Here is an 18,913-nt window from a genome sequence, read left to right as displayed (position 1 = left end):
ACATATGATGATTCGCAATTCAAACAATTAATTCATTTTTTAATTTTATACAATAGAGATTTGTGTTCAAAGTTCATTATATTATATGACTTGAATTGAGCGAGGTAACAATTTTTAAAGATTATAATTTAGCGCTTATTATTGATATCAGATTTATGTTTATTTGATTTATGTATTATTAAAATTAAGTATAATTTTTATTTATGGAATATTAAGTTGATGGTAATAAATAGGTTTATTTTTAGATTTTTTTTTTAAATTAGATGTACAATATACTATCATTTTAGTTGTTTTTTTAATCATTTATATATGATTTGGCTTGAGTGAGGTAACAATTTTTAAAGATTATAATTTAGCGCACATTATTGATATCAAATATTTTATATACTTCATACGTATCGTTCAAATTAAGTAGAATTTTTACTCTCTTATGGGATTTTTATAGATAAAAAAATACGTATGATTAAAATTTCATAATATACCTTAATTTAAAATTTTTTTTTGCAAAGTACGTAACTATAGCACTTTTCTGTCTTTTATTTAAAAAAAGTAAATGTATACTAATATCTTACGCGTTTTGTAGTGTTTAAAATCTTCTTATAAACAGTATATGAATTTATCAATTTAGTACATTTCCGAAGAACTGAAGAATGAGCACTCTTAGCGCCTTTTCTTACTCTTTTTTAAAAGAATTTTATACTGATAGTTCGATACAAGCCATGATTATAGCTTAAGGTTCCTAACTACCAAGCTAAGAACTTTGTGTTAACGGCGACACAGAATCGGCGGTCTGGCGAAACCGATAGCCATACATTCAACGAACCATGTACCTGTGCTCACCTTCGGCCGCCGAAAGTGAACGAGACAGCGAGCTCACACTAGTCGCTTGTTTCAAGCGACTGAAAATTTTCGGTAATCTCTCGATAATCTCGACCGCTCAGCGGCCTCCGGCATCAATAAGGGGCGAGGGACATTCTAAAAAACATATAAGTTTTAGTAAATTGTAATAATAGTATACCCCTCCCATTAATTTATAATAGAATAAATCATGTTAAAATAGTTTATGAGATGTTTAATTGTTTACGATTTTTCATGCGCGTTATACACCTTCTTCATAAACTCGAAAACGAGTAGCAAGAATAGTTTTGTAGAAGTAAGAATTTATCGGAAAAAAATTATAAATCAGCATTTCTTTTCACGAAAATCTTCGAAAAGCCATCAGAAAAGAAATGTGTATGTTTGAGATTCGAGATTTGCAAAAAAAATTGAATAGCAAAATGCACGTTTTTCAATTACAAAATGAAAGATATTGATTGTATGGAAAAAAGTTCGATATGAAAAATGTAGTTATTCGAAACAAAATGAGATGTGGAACATTAAAATCGGTCTATTAATTAAGTAGAAAAAAATTTAAAAACATGAAACAAGGTCTTTTTTCGCTCCTTGTTCATTGAGATTTAAACGTAAAGCGTCTTTGAAATTCTTTGAAATTCTAAAATGTAGCCCTCGTAATGACAAACAAATCTAGCCCTGAACAAGTCCGAAATGTTCATTAGTTTTTGCAAAAAGTCAATTGATCACTAAAAACTTGTCTGCGGAAAATTTAATTTCTTCATCTTTGAGCACTCGCATAGCAATTTACAGGGGCGATTTTTCTTCTTCAAGAGTTGCAAGTATCACGTACATTTAGTAACAAAACGATTTTTTGCAGTTAAACTATTATAAAATGACTTTGAAAAGTGTGTATTTTTTTTCGTATAAAAAAATGGAATAATTCTGTTAATATGCATCATATGAAAGCCGTGTGAAGCATTCGACAGCTGACATTTTTCTATAAATTTAAAAAAAAGGTTACTGATTATTAAGAGAAGAGATAATTTTTTTTTTCAAAAAATCACTGTAGCTTTAATTTTTAAGATTAAGTTTCCATCTGGCACAATTTGTCAAGGAAGAATTGAATTTGCTGTTAAAAAATTCTCGAATTTTTTGCTGCTGAAAAAGTTTGTTTAAAATTATTGGAAAGTTGAGGAACGCGTGGGTGGCAGCGCGTCGAATGAAGAAAATCGGGCCGCTCTTGGCGACTTGTGCGTATCTGATTCCATGCGTTAAAATTTGCTACATTTACATTTTCTCAGCAATAAATTGACGTAGAAACATGATTTTTTTTTAATTTGAGGTAGGTCGGCGAGATATAAACAAATAGCTTAACCAAATGTTTCATAAAGTAGTTGTAATCAAATTGAAATTTTTATAATAGTTCTTCTTTTCATGAATTTTTATTTTTTCGATTTATTTCTAAAAAATCACGTTTGAATATGGAGTGCATGTTTCATTAACAAATTTAAGTCACATGAGTTATGTTTCTTTATATTTAATATGCTGTAAGAAGTGTTCAACTGGACAATTACATGTACGGAATTATCAGTACAAACCTTTTTATGAATTTAATTACAATTGCAAATGTGACATATGCAAACAAATAATTAATAAGTAATTTATTAAATGTTAGCGTAACTTTTGAAGATATAATACTAACTTTCGCAAATATAAAAGTAAATTAGTATTATATGAAAAATATATTTTGCAACTATTTTTCTTCAACAGTTACGCTAATATTTAGCAAATTAATTATTAATTATTTATTAACATATGTCAATTTGCATCTGCAATTAAATTCACAAAAACGATTTTGTATTGGTATCGTACATTTAATTGTCCAATTGGACACTTTTTATAGCATATTAAATAAAGAAACATAACTCATGTGACTTGAATTTGTTAATGTGACATGTACTCCATACTCAACATGAATTTTTAGAAATAAATCGAAAAAATAAAAATTCATGAAAAGAAGAACTATTATAAAAATTTCAATTTGGTTACAACTACTTTATGAAACATTTGGTTAAGCTATTTGTATCTCGCCGACCTACCTCAGATTAAAAAAAAATCATGTTTCTACGTCAATTTATTGCTGAGAAAATGTAAATGTAGCAAATTTTAGCGCATGGAATCAGATACGCACGAGTCGCCAAGAGCGGCCCGATTTTCTTCATTCGACGCGCTGCCACCCACGCGTTCCTCAACTTTCCAATAGTTTTAAACAACTTTTTCGGCAGCATTCAAGAATTTTTTAACAGCAAATTCAATTCTTTCTTGACAAATTAGTGTCAGACGGAAATCTTAATCTTAAAAATTAGAGCCACAGTGATTTTTGAAAAAAAAAATTGTTATCTCTTCTCTTAATAATCGGAGAGTAACTTTTTTTTTAAAATTGTAGAAAAATGTCAGCTGTCGAATGCTTCATACGGCTATTTCATATGATGCATATTAACAGAATTATTCTATTTTTTATACGAAAAAAAGATATACACTTTTCAAAGTCATTTTATAATAGTTTAACTATAAAAAATCATTTTGATATAATATTAAATGTACGTGATAGTGCAACTCTTGAAGAAAAAAAATCATCCTTGTAAATTGCTGTGCGACTGCTCAAAGATGTAAGTAATTAAATTTTTCGCTGATAGGTTTTTAGTGAACAAAAGTGGTTTTTTGCAAAAACTAATAAACGTTTCAGGCTCGTTCAGGGCTAGATTTGTGCGTCATTACAAGGGCTACATTTTATGAAAATTTTGAAGCTTTGCGTTTAAATCTCAATGTACAAAGAACGAAGAAGAGGCCTTTTTCGGTATTTTTTTTTTCTACTTAACTAATAGATCGATATTAATGTTCCATGTCTCATTTTGTAGTTATTTTGAATATCTAATATTTTTTATATCGATTTTTTTTTCATACAATCAATATCTTTCGTTTTAGGAGTGAAAGACATGCTTTTTGCAACTATCCGATTTTTTTTTTCGTATATTTTCTTCACTAGTCTCAAACACGCATTTCTTTTCTGATGGCCTTTCGAGACTTTCGTGAAGAGAAATGCTGGTTTATAATTTTTTCCGATAAAAATACTACTTCTACTGAACTATTCTTGCTACTCGAGTTTATGAAGGAGAGGTATACTATATAACGCGTATGAAAAATCGTAAACAATTATATATCTCGTAAACTATTGCGTTTTAACATGATTTATACTATTCTGGATTAATGAGAGGGATATACTATTATTACAATTTATTAAAACTTATATGTTATTTAGAATAAGGGAGCCTCTCGGCCTTTATTGATGCTGAGCGATCGAGATTTCCGAGAAGGCATTTTGGGGAGAATCGCTTGAAACAAGCGACTAATGTGAGAAAGAGCTCGCTGTCTCGTTCACTCTCGGCGCGCCGAAAGCGAGCACACGTACATGGGCTCGTGCTTGTATGTGTGTTACAGCGTCGCACCACGATAAATGGCTAAACTTTTAAGACATTTTGACGACGAAATTTATGTTGCATGCCATTTCATTGTTATTTGCTTTATTGTGAAAATGTGACTTGTCTCGTACTTATTAAAGTTGTAATTATGTATCTATGAAAACTAAAGTTGTCTTGGAATTTTATATGTAAAAACGTATATTTTTTATTCATTTCAACAGCTGTCAGACTGTGTGTTTCTGTCCGAATATAGGCTCACATTACGTGCCTTTTATTGACTCAAGGGAAGAAAGGATAGTTTTCATCGAATTTTACAAGTGTTTTAAAGCGATCTCGTTATTTCGTTTCATCCAAATTGTCTTTATTTAAAAATGGCATGCACCATAAATTAACGTGTCATTCCTCGCTTCTGACGTCACGATCCCAACATGGTTGCAGCGACTAGTCAGGAGCCTTAAGTGTCGAATAGTTTTATAAAATGTTGAATAACTAATTTACATTTTATTATACTTATATATTATTTAATGATCTACAACAAAAAATCAAAAAAACTAGGGCGAATGAAAGTCAGCGTGGTAGTTAATACGCAAGATGTGTTCTTAAATCTTTATTCCAAAAAATATAATAATATAATACATTTCGGTTTATTTTGGAACCATCCCCCGAGTGGAAACCTGGCCTGGCGCTCCGAGTCTCTATATAGAACCTTGTGGAGAAAGTCAATGGCGCACTTGTTTCGCAAAATTAGACGGGTGTTGTCTAGTATCCTCCCATCGCGAAAAGTATCAATGATATTATCATTCAGATCAATAGTAAAATCAATTAATGATAAAATTATACGGACTCAACGGCATTATTATTATCGAATGATTTTATTACTTGAAGCGTTCAATAAGAAAATCATTCGATCAGTGATATAATATTTTGTCATTGGATTATTGTCAACAGGAATATCATTCGCATTGAAAGCTACTCATTTATACAATCCAGTGCTTTCAATGGAATTTTACCAATGACAATATTTTATTATTGAAGCTTTTATCACTGACTGGTAATAAAATTTTCAATAGTAAAACATTACCTCAGATAACCAAGCGATATCCCACGCATAAAATATCGCTACCGTATTGTTACTATACTGCCGAGGTAGCGGTATAACTATATGGTAGCGATACAAAAAGTGTACATGATATTATAGTATAACGTATCAACATTGTACCTGTACTGCATACTGTTTAGATACATCATGGTTCATAACCCTTACCATATCAATACGGCGTATTATTATCGATAGAAGAGAGAGACTGTGGAGACCTCTAGTCAAAGACGATATACATAGTATATAACTGGTACTACAAAAGTACAGCGTATGATTTCCTCAAAATAGTCGTTATAACATTAAAATTAAATATTAAACAGTAGCTGACTGGATGTTCAGTTAAATTGGACAAATTTCTATCAGGACTGTATATTGAACAGATGTATCATAGCTATACATCCATGATTATATAGGTGTTCGTAGATCATCAAAGTGCAGCGGTTTCCATACGATTTCAGTAATCAAGAATAACGGATGACAATCAGATGAATAACCGATTCGAAACACTATGAAATTAGTTCCCGAATTTAGGGAAAAATTTTTTTTTTATCATTATTTTATGATGTATATTCTGAAATAAGATATTAATCAATAATAATACTCATTTTAACAATAAAACTATAAAATTAATGTATTGAAAACATTACTAGCCAGTGATAAAATCCTCAGTGATAAAATATTGCCATTAGTAAAAACTCATTCAGCTTGCTATAAAAAATACTATTGAAAATGCCATTCATTTTCAATGAGTTTTTCAATGGTACTTTTAATAGTAAAATCATCTGTTTTTTTGCGACCGGCTGTGTAGGAGCTACGTAGAATTTTCCGGGGTTGCTTAGATAGAAAATCTAGACGGGGAATATTCAGCATCAGGTTCATAGACGGGATAAAAATAATCGAATATCTTTATCCTGCTCGTAGCCCTAGTGTTACATAGTTCCTGTCTAGCTTTTCTACATAGGTGGCCACACAAAATTGTATGTAATTCCTAGGTAGGGTACTAGATAGTCCCCGATTACATTGCTAATAGATTATTTAAAAACAAATAAAATTCTATTTATTAGAGCGAATTTTTTTTGTTCTAGTATTTGAAATCAGCTTTTTATAAGCAACGATAACGGAAAATTGATTGATCCCTCGAATTGATGGAGTGGATTTTAATTTACGCGTCTAAATCACTTTGCGGAAACTGACCTGTTTACTTTATCTATGAGATTAAATATAAACTTTTATTACAATTTGAGGTTGTAAATAACCTCAAATTGCAACAAAAATTTATATTTCAGTCGCACATAAGATATTGTTATGAGTAAAAAAAATTTTGTAATTTGCGAAAGCGTAAACATTATGCGAGAAAAATATTCGGAATTTAATTAATAATCTATCATCAGAAAATAAAAATGTATGTGAAAATGATAGTGTGCATGTGTCTACAAAATCGATAGAAATTTTAAAATGTAACAGTGATTCTGATGAAGTAACATTTGATATCTCAAGTGACTTGATCTTGCAAAATAATAATATGAATGATAGCAGCGATGAGGAAATGAATTCAGAAGATTCTGATTTGGCATCAATTAATAATGAAGGCAGTTTTCTAGAAGAAAACGATAAAGAATTGGAATTAGATGAAAAAGAAGAGATTGAAATTTCACAGTTGCGTAAGTGAGCAATAGATTGCAAAGTGCCTCATGCACATTTAGACAAATTATTAGATATTTTTTGTTCAAGATTATTACCAAATTTGCCTAAGTCAAAGACTTTTTTGAGAACATCATCTGCAAAATATTTGATCATGCCAAAGATTGATAATGGTGGCTTCGAAGAAGAGTTTTACAAACTCTATTTTATAAAAGCAGGATTAATAGTATGCATTGATCTAAAAGTCCATGATAAGGAAATTTATCTATAAATAAATATAGACGGTACCATTATTCAAATCCAGCGCAAAGATGTTTTGGCCGATTTTATGAGAGTCTACTTTGATCCAATTATTTTTAATCCAGTTGCAATATATGCTGGTAATTTCAAATCTAAAAATCTTATCAGACTTTTTACATCAGTTCGTTTTAGAAATAAATAAATTGCAAATGAAGGATTGCGTAATACGTGACAAACACTTCCCAGATAAAAACACAAAATTTTATTTGTGTCACATTTGCACGATCTTTCCTGAAGTGTACACAAGGCCATTCAGGATTTAGTGCATGCGAGCGATGTGATATGTAAGAAGAAAAAGGTAATAAAGTGACAGTTTTTATTTCATCGAATAATCATCAAGAAAGAACTGATGAATCGTTCCGGAACTTTTTCTTTCAACCCAGTCATAATACAAATGCTTCGGCTATATATATTATTACTTATATATCCACCAATATATATGATTAAACAATTTATTCTGGATTTTATGCATCTTGGACCCTAGGGTATCATGAGAAGATTATTAGTAGATTATTGGATTAGTAATAATCTATTGTAAAAATAAAAATGAGCTAAAAACATAGGGTTAAATTATCTCGCAGGTTAGAGTACATCAGAATACATCAAGTATTCCTGTAGATTTTCAACGGAAACCTCATTATATTTTGTTGCAAAATGAAAAACCACGAAGTTGATGTTTGTTTTATTGTATTGTGGACCAATCGTTCTAGAAGATCTAATAAGTGACGTACAGTATAAGCATTTTTATTGCTCCATATGGCATGCAGGCTTTTATGTATGAGAAACGCCCCAGAATATCACGTATACGCAAAAGACTATTTGATCACATTTGTCAAAACAGCATCACATATTTATGATCCAGAGTTTGTTGTAATTAATGTACATAACCTACGTCACCTCGCAGATCATGTAGCCAATATGAATTGTAGCTTATTTAACATAAGCGCATTTAGTTTAGAAAATTGTTTGGGACAAATTAAAAAGAAATTAAATTCAGTGTATCGCCTCTTAGATCAATATTGTGATAAATTGCATGAAGAAAATGGAAGAGAAATAAGCTAGCTACACAATCTCCTAAATCTAAAATACTTAAAAAAATTAATAATTCAGTATTTTTTGTAGTAAAATATAAGGAAACAATTTTGTCAACAAAATTTCCAAAAAATATGATACGTTTAAATGGAAGAATATTTCAATTAGAAAAAAAAAATTTGGAAAGTGTGCTAGTGATGATACAACTGAACATTGATCATCTAACTTAGAGCTATTGCAGATTTGCTCAGTGGGTGTCATGTTGTCATGTTGTCGTAAGCTTCAAGTAGCTTGAGTGTTAGACTCCCGATTGCGCAGGCATCTTTGTGGCTCGTCTTACGATTTGAACGCCTGCACGATTTGAGTCTTCACGTCACTCCTCGAAATACCGCGATTTCCAATTAGAAAAAATTTTCTTATCTGACAAAAAAATATTGAAAAGCAAAATTATGAAAATAATAAAATCTGTTTATTCTTATCCCTCAAATTCGAATAATACGAAGATATGGGAAATACAATATAAACAAGTGCATCTTCAGTAACAGTACCAATAGGTAATGTTGAAGATAAAGTCGTGCCTTTACGTCTAAACTTTGACTCGCAGAAGTCGGAAAGAGCTTTTGTGTTAAGTCCAATACATCAATAAAAGTTTAAAATGTCGTAAAAGTACGACATTTAAACTTAAAAATGGCTGTGTATATTTTATTTTATTTTTCATTATATAATGATTATTTTTTTCGAATGACATTAAAATTTATAAATAGACAGAAAAGAAATGACCATACGTATTCATTTATTATTGATCGATTAATTGATATACGCTGTGATGCAATTCAGCGCAGTTTACCGCGAAGCTTCAAGAATCTTCTTTAACAGCACAAATTACGACATCCCAAAAAGGACACAAAAATTTTCAACATCAAACACCAAACGTCTCGTAACGAAAGCAAGTCATATCTTTAAAGTAAGCTGTTATAAAGGAATTATGCATTTGTTTAATGTAAGCTCAAACGCGAGACTTATAACCTAATATATTTTGCATTTAATATCGTATTTTATAAGATAATCAATTATTAAGATGATTTAATAATTGACTCAAATATGCAATATTAACTTTCGATTTAAAGAGACGAGTTCTGACGGAGATGATAACGACTTTGATTACGACTTCGTAGTAGTCGTTGAATTTATATCTCGGGGACGGCCAGGGCAAAGAAAAATAGACCTCGTTCCATCAAAATGGATTGAATATGATAAGAAAAAAGAGAAACTCATAATTAATTTATGCCATCACCTTATGGAAAAGAAGATTTCCAATTAATAACAGATTTAACTGATGCAGAAGATTGGGTCTCTTACAGCATTAAAGTGAAAGCTAAACAAGTAAGTAAACCAAAATATATAATATATTAATTTATATGCAGTTGTAACTTTAATCTTATTTTCAAATATAATTAATTAAATAGAAAAATCTTTAATTTTCAAAAAGCGTAGAAATTTTTATTTTCATTTTTTTTTAAATGTTGCTTCTTAGTACATTTAAACATTTTTTTGGTTATGCATTACATTAATTGTCACTGAATAATTTTAATTAGAGAAACTTATGCCGATGGGGGCAAGAAACTTTAAAAGAAGAAGAGCAATTGTATGCATTCACCGAGAATGCAGCTGCAATTGAAGAATCATTAAAAATCTAAAATTTGAAAAGAAAAGTAGACGATTTAAAAGAGATGATGACTGTGTCACAAATTCCGAACAAAGATTCCGCAGATTGCAACAAAAGAAAAACGCAAAAGAAAAATGTGAAAACGTGTGTTTCGTAAAATAATTATTTTAAAAATGTACATTATTCATCAAAAATACATATTAAAGCAGCTTTAAAATTTATCTTTTTGAGTTGATTATTATAGAGTAGCTTTTTTTTAAATTGTCTATAGATTAATTAATGTTTTATGTATAAAGTTTTATGTATAAAGTGTTACTCGAATTTTTAAGCAACATCAATACCTAAATTTGCAAAATCTAAACCGTACCAGAAATTACTGTGAAATATATTTACACTATTTGGTATATACGTAACTGAATACAAGTTTTAAAATTGTAAATTCATACTTTTCTATTATTTTGGGTATAATTGGCATGTTTGTTTAGGATCACAAATATCTCAATCTCATAAAATTAGAAAAGCCATTTTAAGAAAGAAATCATTTCTGGAAAAAAACGTCATATTTCATCATAAGAAATTGTAAGAAATAATTAAAATATTGTCATAATTTTCAACATTTTATTTATATAATATAATTGTAATGTTTGAAATGTCTTTATTAATATGTAAAATTTTATGTAGCATCTAGTTTAACAGGTAATAGTTCAAGTACTCCTTCTGATCAATTATATAGTATTTAATGAGTTGCAAATAAAAATAATATACTTATAAATGTTACAAAAACTATTTCAACAAGTTATATAACATATATTATAATATTTTTGAAACTTTGTCATACGACTGTATACTTTCATATGACATGAGTGTAATAACAGTGTTGATGATTGCAATTATAATTCGAGTAAGCAATGTATCAAAGTATTAATAAAGCAACATATCATTTCAAATTTTATTATGTATCATTTATTGTAGAAATTATTAATGATTTTAATTATTATCGTCTTTTATATGTAGGTAAGTATGTTGATCTAATGTCGCAGTCGATTGCAAACGTCACTTTGGAAAGAAGAAAAACTTATGTAAAAGAAGCATTGTTGAAAGCGTCAAAGGAAGCATCAATCTCAGCAACGAAGTCACAAAAATCATCAAAGATAATAATTGTAAGTAGATGTGTGTAAGGAGACTTAATTTTTGCTATTATTTAAATTATATATATATTATTGTTAAACTAATATTTTGTACATTATATAGAGATCCAATTTATCATGCACAAATTTCAGAATATTGCCGTCGTTCTTAACGAAATTTTAAAGATTCAAATTGATATAAAACGTTTACTTGAGACATCTGCCGTTAATAAGAAAGGAATTACTTCGAATGGTAAATAATTTTCCGAAAAGTATGACGTTGAGTTCCCAATGCGTACACTAGAGGACTTAAATGTATTCCAAGATAAATTAAAGGCAAACGAAAAGTGTCGTCATGATTTTGTAAGTGCTTCATTAATTTTTTATTTAATTGTTTGTCGTGTATATATATATATATATATACATGTATATATATATATATTAGGTGTTGGAATTAATTCGTAGCGTTTTTAATGAAAGAATGTTATTTATTTCACATGAGCATTAAAAAATACATTAATGAAAGTACTTCCCATCACTTGTAAAATGCTACGAATTAATTCCAACACCTAATATATATATATAATACTTTCATAATTCAGATGGCTTTATTATATTATCTTACCGACAGTCAATTTAGTATTACTAAGAGCGTTATAATGTACCTATATAATATAGAAAATAATGACGCGTTATGTGGCATTAAGGTTCACAGCACAAAAAAGGTGTAAAACTTAAAAATACTCCGATGTGCATAGTCGGTAAGAAATTGTAATTTACCCACATAGTCTGTTGATCATTATAGAAACAACAGACTTTATGCGGTAATAATTTTTTAATGTTTTCTAGACTCCCTCTTAATGATCTATGAGAAAGATAAGAAAGGCATCACATTTTCAGACACGTTCAGCTGTGGGAATTTGTTTGACTAATTCTAAAGATTGGGATGAGTTTAGAGATCATTGATCAAATAAAACAAGGAATTAGCTAGTATGTGAATAGTTCGAATTCGAATCGAATTGAATCGAAATGGATTTAATTCAATTCGTTTTCAAATCTAATTAAGCGGTTCAAATTCAATTCATACTATTACTTTATAATATTATTATTAACACTATATTACTATTTTATTATACTATTACTATTAATTCTCTGTTCCTGTTGCTTGTGCTTTTTATTGTGTTTAGGGCGTTGTAACTTACGTTTAATTATATTGTCTATATGAACAAAATTTATTAAATTAAATGAACAAAATAAAAAGCAGATATGTTTTATATAAATATTTAGTGTTTTTTATTAATATATGTACAAACTAGGTTACCCAATATTTGTCCACTAGTCTAGACTAGTGCTCGTAACGAACTGTAAATTTTAGGTTCATTTTTGAGGCGCCTTCTCTCTCCCTCTATCACTTAAAAATCGACGGCCGAGCGAATATCATGGCATTTTATGCATGCTCAACCTTGAGCAATAGAGGGATAGATAGTAAACATTGATTCAAAAAACAGCCTGAAATGCGAATTCCGTTGCGGGCACTGATCTAGACAGAATTTGGACAGGTTTGATGGTTAGGGGGCTACATCGCACCTTAGTCCAAGACCTAGACAGTTTTTCTGTTTAGGGGCTATAAAAAAATGATCGTTATCATGTTATGTCACCCCAGGCTAATTTTCTATTGCAGCGAATAGTTTCCTACATAGAAAATTGAGAAAACTAGCTAGCCCCCGCCTAGCGACATTTCCACTCGGGCCTCAGCAATATAATTTCAAAGTATAACTTCATGTCCAAGGAAAAAATCACCATGTGATTAACTGGTTTAATGTAAAATCCCAAATCATAAAAGAAATTCATCTTAACATTGGATCAAAAAACAATGAAAATTTATTACCACTAGAGAATATCATGTTTAGATGCATGTTAATCGCAGCTCGAAAGAAATATGGTTAATGTGTTTTTTTGAATCTTTTGTTGTTGATTTTGGGAGAGTCAGTAAGAAGAATTACATTATTACTATTTATTTAATAATTTTAGTTATTGTATTTAAAAACGATTATTACGATCCTGTCTCACTGGCCGGGCGTTAACTAGCTCCCGCTAGCTAGTTTTCTAATTTTGGCACATCACTGTATAATTTTGTCCAAGATGAAATAGGTAGCGCCCGACTAAACCCTTTCCGATCCTGATGTGCCACGACATTCTCCACGGGGCTAATATAGAAATTTGGACTACACACATTTCCACCCGAGTACAGATCTTTCTAAAACATTATATATAGATATATTTTGATACAAGTAACCGCCAAATTGTTATACTTATAACTTTCATACTTTTTCGCATACAGTTCACATTTTGATATTCTATATGAGAAAATACGATATGAAAATATAATACAATCGGACTTTATATGCTTACCTAAACTATGCGACTTTTTTTATTTTTTGCTAAGTCAAGAATTGTAAATTGATAATTAAAGAATGGTTGTCAATAAGGCTGTCTTTTGAACCACATCAGAATCACTTCTAACTATTATTCTTCTTGATGGAACTCACGATCCACTAGAATTTTATTTGTTATCCAAACAATTAGGTACTAAGAATGAGACATTTATCGTAGATTTACATGGGATATCACTCATAGCTACAGTGTCTACTTCATTTTATCCTGTTATCAATAAGTTCTCTCACCATACTTTCTAAAAATTATTCGTATATAGTGCATAAAATATGTAAGCGATTACTTCATTCCTTTGTTATCACATTGAAATGTTCCGTACATTTTATTTTGATCAAGTATGTAAGCCATAATGATAGTTATAAAAAATTTAACGTTGAAACTTAGAGTTGATTTAGAAGAAAAACTCTGAACATTTAGAAAATGTGATAAATATTGAAGAGAAGCTACTTTTTACATTCTTAAAAAATCGACAGGTTTTAGAATCACTTCCATCTTATTTAATCAAACAGGTCAAATTTAATCAACAGGTTTTTAAATCCATTCCATTTTATATAATCAGACAAATCTTCGTCTTACCCTGTACAAAAATCGATGATACAACAGTCATAATTTTTGAAAATAACATCGAATTCTTGTAACATTAGTTTTATGCTATTTTTCATGTTTGGAGCAGAGCTGTCAGATTCCGGCTTGGAGTTCAAATGCAAACATGGCTTTTTATATTAAGTGTTTTTTGCCTTTAATTGTTTATTTAGCAGTTGTTCTATCTTCTATTAGTTTTCACTTATAGAATAGAAAAAATAATCGGGAAATCAATTATCAGAATATTTTGATTTGAATAAAATGAAGTAGCCTTTCCGTTATTGCTATGTGCCGAATATTCTAAACTGTTAGAACAATTGTTAAATAAACAATTAAAGGTAAGGAACGCTTAATACAAAGAGCTACGTTTGCATTTCTTAATTGAACTCCAAGCTGGATCTGACAATTCTGCTCTAAGCATGAAAAATTGCATAAAGCTAGTGTTACAAGAATTCAATATTATTTTCAGAAACTATGACTGTTGTATTATCGATTTGAGTTGTACGAGGAGAAGACACATCTTCTAAATATCCTGAGTTCTCTAAATCAAACTAAATTACAGTTTCATCGTTAAATTTTTTTATAAGCAACATTATTGCTTATATACTTGATCAAAATAAAATGTACGGAGCTCGATTTTAATGTGATGGCAAAGAAATAAAGTGACCGCTTACATATTTTATGCATTATATATACGAGTAGTTTTTGAGAAAGTATGATAATGGGGGCTCATTGATAACAGGGTAAAATAAAATAGACACTGTAGCTATGAGTGATATCCCATGTAAATCTGATATAAGAGTGCCTTATTTTTAGCACTTAATTGCTTCTGTAATAAACGGCTCTAGTGGACTGTGAGTTCCATCGAGGGGAATAAAATAGCACCGTTTGAAGTGATTCTAAAATGGTCCAAAAAAACGGCCTTATTGACATTTTTCCTTTAAAAGAGAAAACATAAATATTAAAAAAATTAGATATTAGATTTTCAAATATTTATATAAGCATAGTGAAGATTAAAAAAAAATGTAGTATTTAAATCATATTGAGTATATACCACTACAGCATAAATTATTACAGCTATTTTGGGAATATTATCTAAAAGATTGCAATATTTTATAAGACATTGCTGCAGTCTTGTAGCAATATTCCTATGTTCGCTAAAATAAAATATTGCTGCAACAAAAAATATTTTACTTGATAATGCTGCAATATTATACAATATTTCAATAATTAATCTAATTTTATTAATTGCTAAAGTACTATTGCTTAGCATCACATTTCAAAATACATATCATGATGAAAAAATCATGATGAAAAAAATATTCGACATAAAAAGTACTTCTGAAAAAACTTGTCTCCAAAGAGCTTATATCATTTGCATATATTCAATTCGATATCAGACAATCACAGCTCGAACAAAAAATGAAAAGATTCCTTGAGTGAAAGTCGCTGTAATTAGCAGTGGGAAATTGCAACAGTATAAAAGTGAACCATTCTCCAGGAGACTCGTCAACTTTTTTTGCATACGTCTTATTCTTACAGACTTCCTTAAAAAAATGCATCCATTTCGTGACCGCATGCTTATGTGTTGAATTATAATATTGCAGAAATATATTGCAATATTTCCTACAAAATCTTAAATTGCAATATTTTACAATATTGTTGCAATGCAATATTAAAATTGTAATATTGCATCTGTATTGCTGCAATTTTTATAATATTGAGCATTATTAAAATATTGATGCAATATTTCGGGAGTGATTTATTTGCATATTGTAAAAACTGTAATAAGATTCCTTATAATAAAATAATTTAAACAATAATAATCAAATTAGAGCATTTAGGAATCCGCGCTGTAACTCAATGGGGAGAAAATGTTTTTTAAACATTTTTTAAACGTTTATTATTCATTAATTTCACATTTCATGATTCGTTTTTAAAATAACATTTATGTAATGTTTATTTAGCGTTTATTTGTAGTTAATTTTATATTTTATATTATTCATTTTCAAAATAAAATTTTTTTAATGTTTATTTAACGTTTATTAAATGCTAATTTCACACTAAATTTTCGTTTGAAATAATATTTCAAAGAAATATTTTTTAAACATTTATATAATGTTGAATAAATGTTTGTTTTACATTAATTTTCCGACGTAATGTTTCGAAGGAACATTTATTAAATATTTATTTAACGTTTATTAAATGTTAATTTAACACTAATTTTTTGTTTATAATGATATTCTGAAAAAACATTTTTTAAATGTTTATTGAACGTTAATTAAACGTTTATTTTACATCAATTATTCATTCGAAACGATGTTTGGAAGAAATATTTTTTAAACGTTTATTTACTATTTATTAAATGTAAATTTTACACTAATTTTTTGTTTGAAATAATATTTGAAAGTAATATTTTTTAAACATTTATTTAATATTAATTAAATATTTGTTTCATATTAATTACTTATTTTAAAACAGCATTTGAAACAGCATTTTGAAGAAATATTTTTAATGCTTATTTAACGTTTATTAAATGTGTTTTTCACATCATTTGTTCATTTAACGGCATGAAGAAACATTTTCTAAACATGTATTTCATGTTGAATCATCGTGCCCCAATGAAGGAAATGTTTTTTAAACGTTTTTTAAACGTTTATTTTTCATTAATTTTACATTTCACAATTCATTTTATTCAAGATAACATTTATTTAATGTTTATTAAATGTTTTTTAAACATTTATTCGTAATAAATTTTACATTTTATGATTCGTTTTCAACATAAGATTTTTTTATCGTTCATTTAATGTTTATTAAATGTTTATTTTACATTAATTTTTCGTTTGAAATAATGATTTGGAAGAATATTCTTAAACATTTATTAGACATTTGTTTTACGTTAAATTTTTGGTTGAAATAATATTTCAAAGAAATATTTTTTTAAACGTTTGTTTGACGTTTATTAAATGTTTGTGTTACGTTATTTATTTATTTAAAATATGATTAAAGAAATATTTAATTAACGTTTAACTGACGTTTAATATAAATATTAAAAGAATTTTATTATTTTCTAAAATTCAAATTAATAAAAAAACGAGGTGGAATAAAAAAATCATCATGAAAGAGAAGTTACTCAATATATTATATAATAATTGCGTTAAATGTCATTTATAGACAATAAGAACTGTGTTCATCGATAATTATAAGTGGCGTAATGGATAAGATATAAGACTCATAATCCTGTGGTCCCAAGTTCCAAAATCCGATAAGTAAAAAAGATAAAAATATAATTAAAAATTACAATTAATTAATAAAATTAATCGTCTAAGGTTAAACGTATTGTCAATAAAAAATAATAACTTAAAAAAAAGATTTTTGTGTTATATAATATTTTTTAAAATTTTGTTCATATAATTTTAACATTAAAAAAAGTTTTTGTAATATTAAAAAAAAAGTTTCTTTAAACGTTTAAATAACGTTTTTTTAATGAAAAAAAGGAGACTTTTCTTGTTATTTTAAACGTTACTTTTCATTAAAAAAACATTTTCGTCAAATGTTAAAAAAGCGGTTTTTTAACATTAAAAAAACATTTCCCTGAAATATTAAAAAAATGTTTTTTTTTAATATTAAACAAACGTTTTTTTTAACATTCGAACATTAATTTAACATTTTTTTAATGAAAAAAGGAGATTTTAAAATTATTTTAAACGTTTTTGAAGCGTTTCTTTAACGAGAAATGTAAATCTCGAGCTGGTGTAGACTATTTAATTGTCAAGCTAAAGAAGATTAGAATTTAGCCGAAACATATATGTACTCATCAATGTTAAATATATTTATACAAGTATATTGAGATTGGTACAGTAATTAAACACACCTATTACAGCGTGAATTCTTAAATGTCCTAATTAAATCATTATATTGTTGCCTGCTGCTAATTACAACGACTTCTGCGTAGGGAGCTTTTTTATTTTTTTTTCTAGCTCTGTGATTGGTTTGTACGTAATTAATTTGTGTGCAATTGATATACATCTCAATATTTCGTGCTGCAGGAGTATGTCCAGAGCCGTTTCTAAGATTCATTGCGCCTGATACAGAGCGTTCCTTAATCACCCTTTTTTCATATATATTCTGCAAATCTAAAGAATTCTTGCCAACATTTATACAGTAAAAATAAATGATTTTTTTGCAACATTCTTTCCGGTTGAACAGCAGAAAATTCAACTGACTCCTACCTTAACTTAATCCAAACTTGCACTTTAAATTGTCCACACGTGCATATTATTATATTAATATAATTAATATAAGTCGAATCTGTTGGAAAAGAAGGAGTAATTAGCTCGAGAAGTTGATAAAAGTTGATAGATATTTGTTAATCTCTAATTATGATAAGTTTGTTTGAGTGCATGATCTAGTTATTTTTATTCTATGATTCTTGTCTTTCCTTTTGTTCCGCGCATATGCAAGTTTTTCATATATAATATTATTCTATTGAATTTTACAAAAGAGAATGTACATATAATATTGTTACGCCCGTGCCGTGCCAACACCATAGATCGCCACTCGTGAAGTCCTGAAAGTCGCGTTGCCCAGCGATACGTGACTCTGTTATTTAACAAGATCGGCAAATTTGGACGTCGCTGCGCTCGGACGTGTCTCTCGATTCGCTTATCTTCTTATCGATCGTGTGCTCTGAACTTTA

General features: G+C 28.7%; 1 protein-coding gene and 1 long non-coding RNA gene across 3 annotated transcripts in view; both read left to right on the top strand.

Moving 5' to 3' along the window:
* The window catches only part of LOC105148824 (uncharacterized), a 131,663-nt gene that overhangs the window by 22,279 nt on the left and 90,471 nt on the right, over positions 1-18,913 (top strand). The window lies entirely within an intron of this gene.
* On the top strand, positions 3,111-10,186 carry LOC105148818 (uncharacterized). The gene is made up of 2 exons (XR_015545568.1): positions 3,111-9,768; positions 9,981-10,186. It is a non-coding gene; the product is annotated as an uncharacterized LOC105148818 (long non-coding RNA).

Source organism: Acromyrmex echinatior, chromosome 7, assembly GCF_024713525.1.
Source record: "Acromyrmex echinatior isolate Ae372 chromosome 7, ASM2471352v2, whole genome shotgun sequence".
In the NCBI taxonomy this organism is placed as follows: Eukaryota; Metazoa; Arthropoda; class Insecta; order Hymenoptera; family Formicidae; genus Acromyrmex; species Acromyrmex echinatior.
This window is presented reverse-complemented; position numbering and strand designations above follow the sequence as displayed.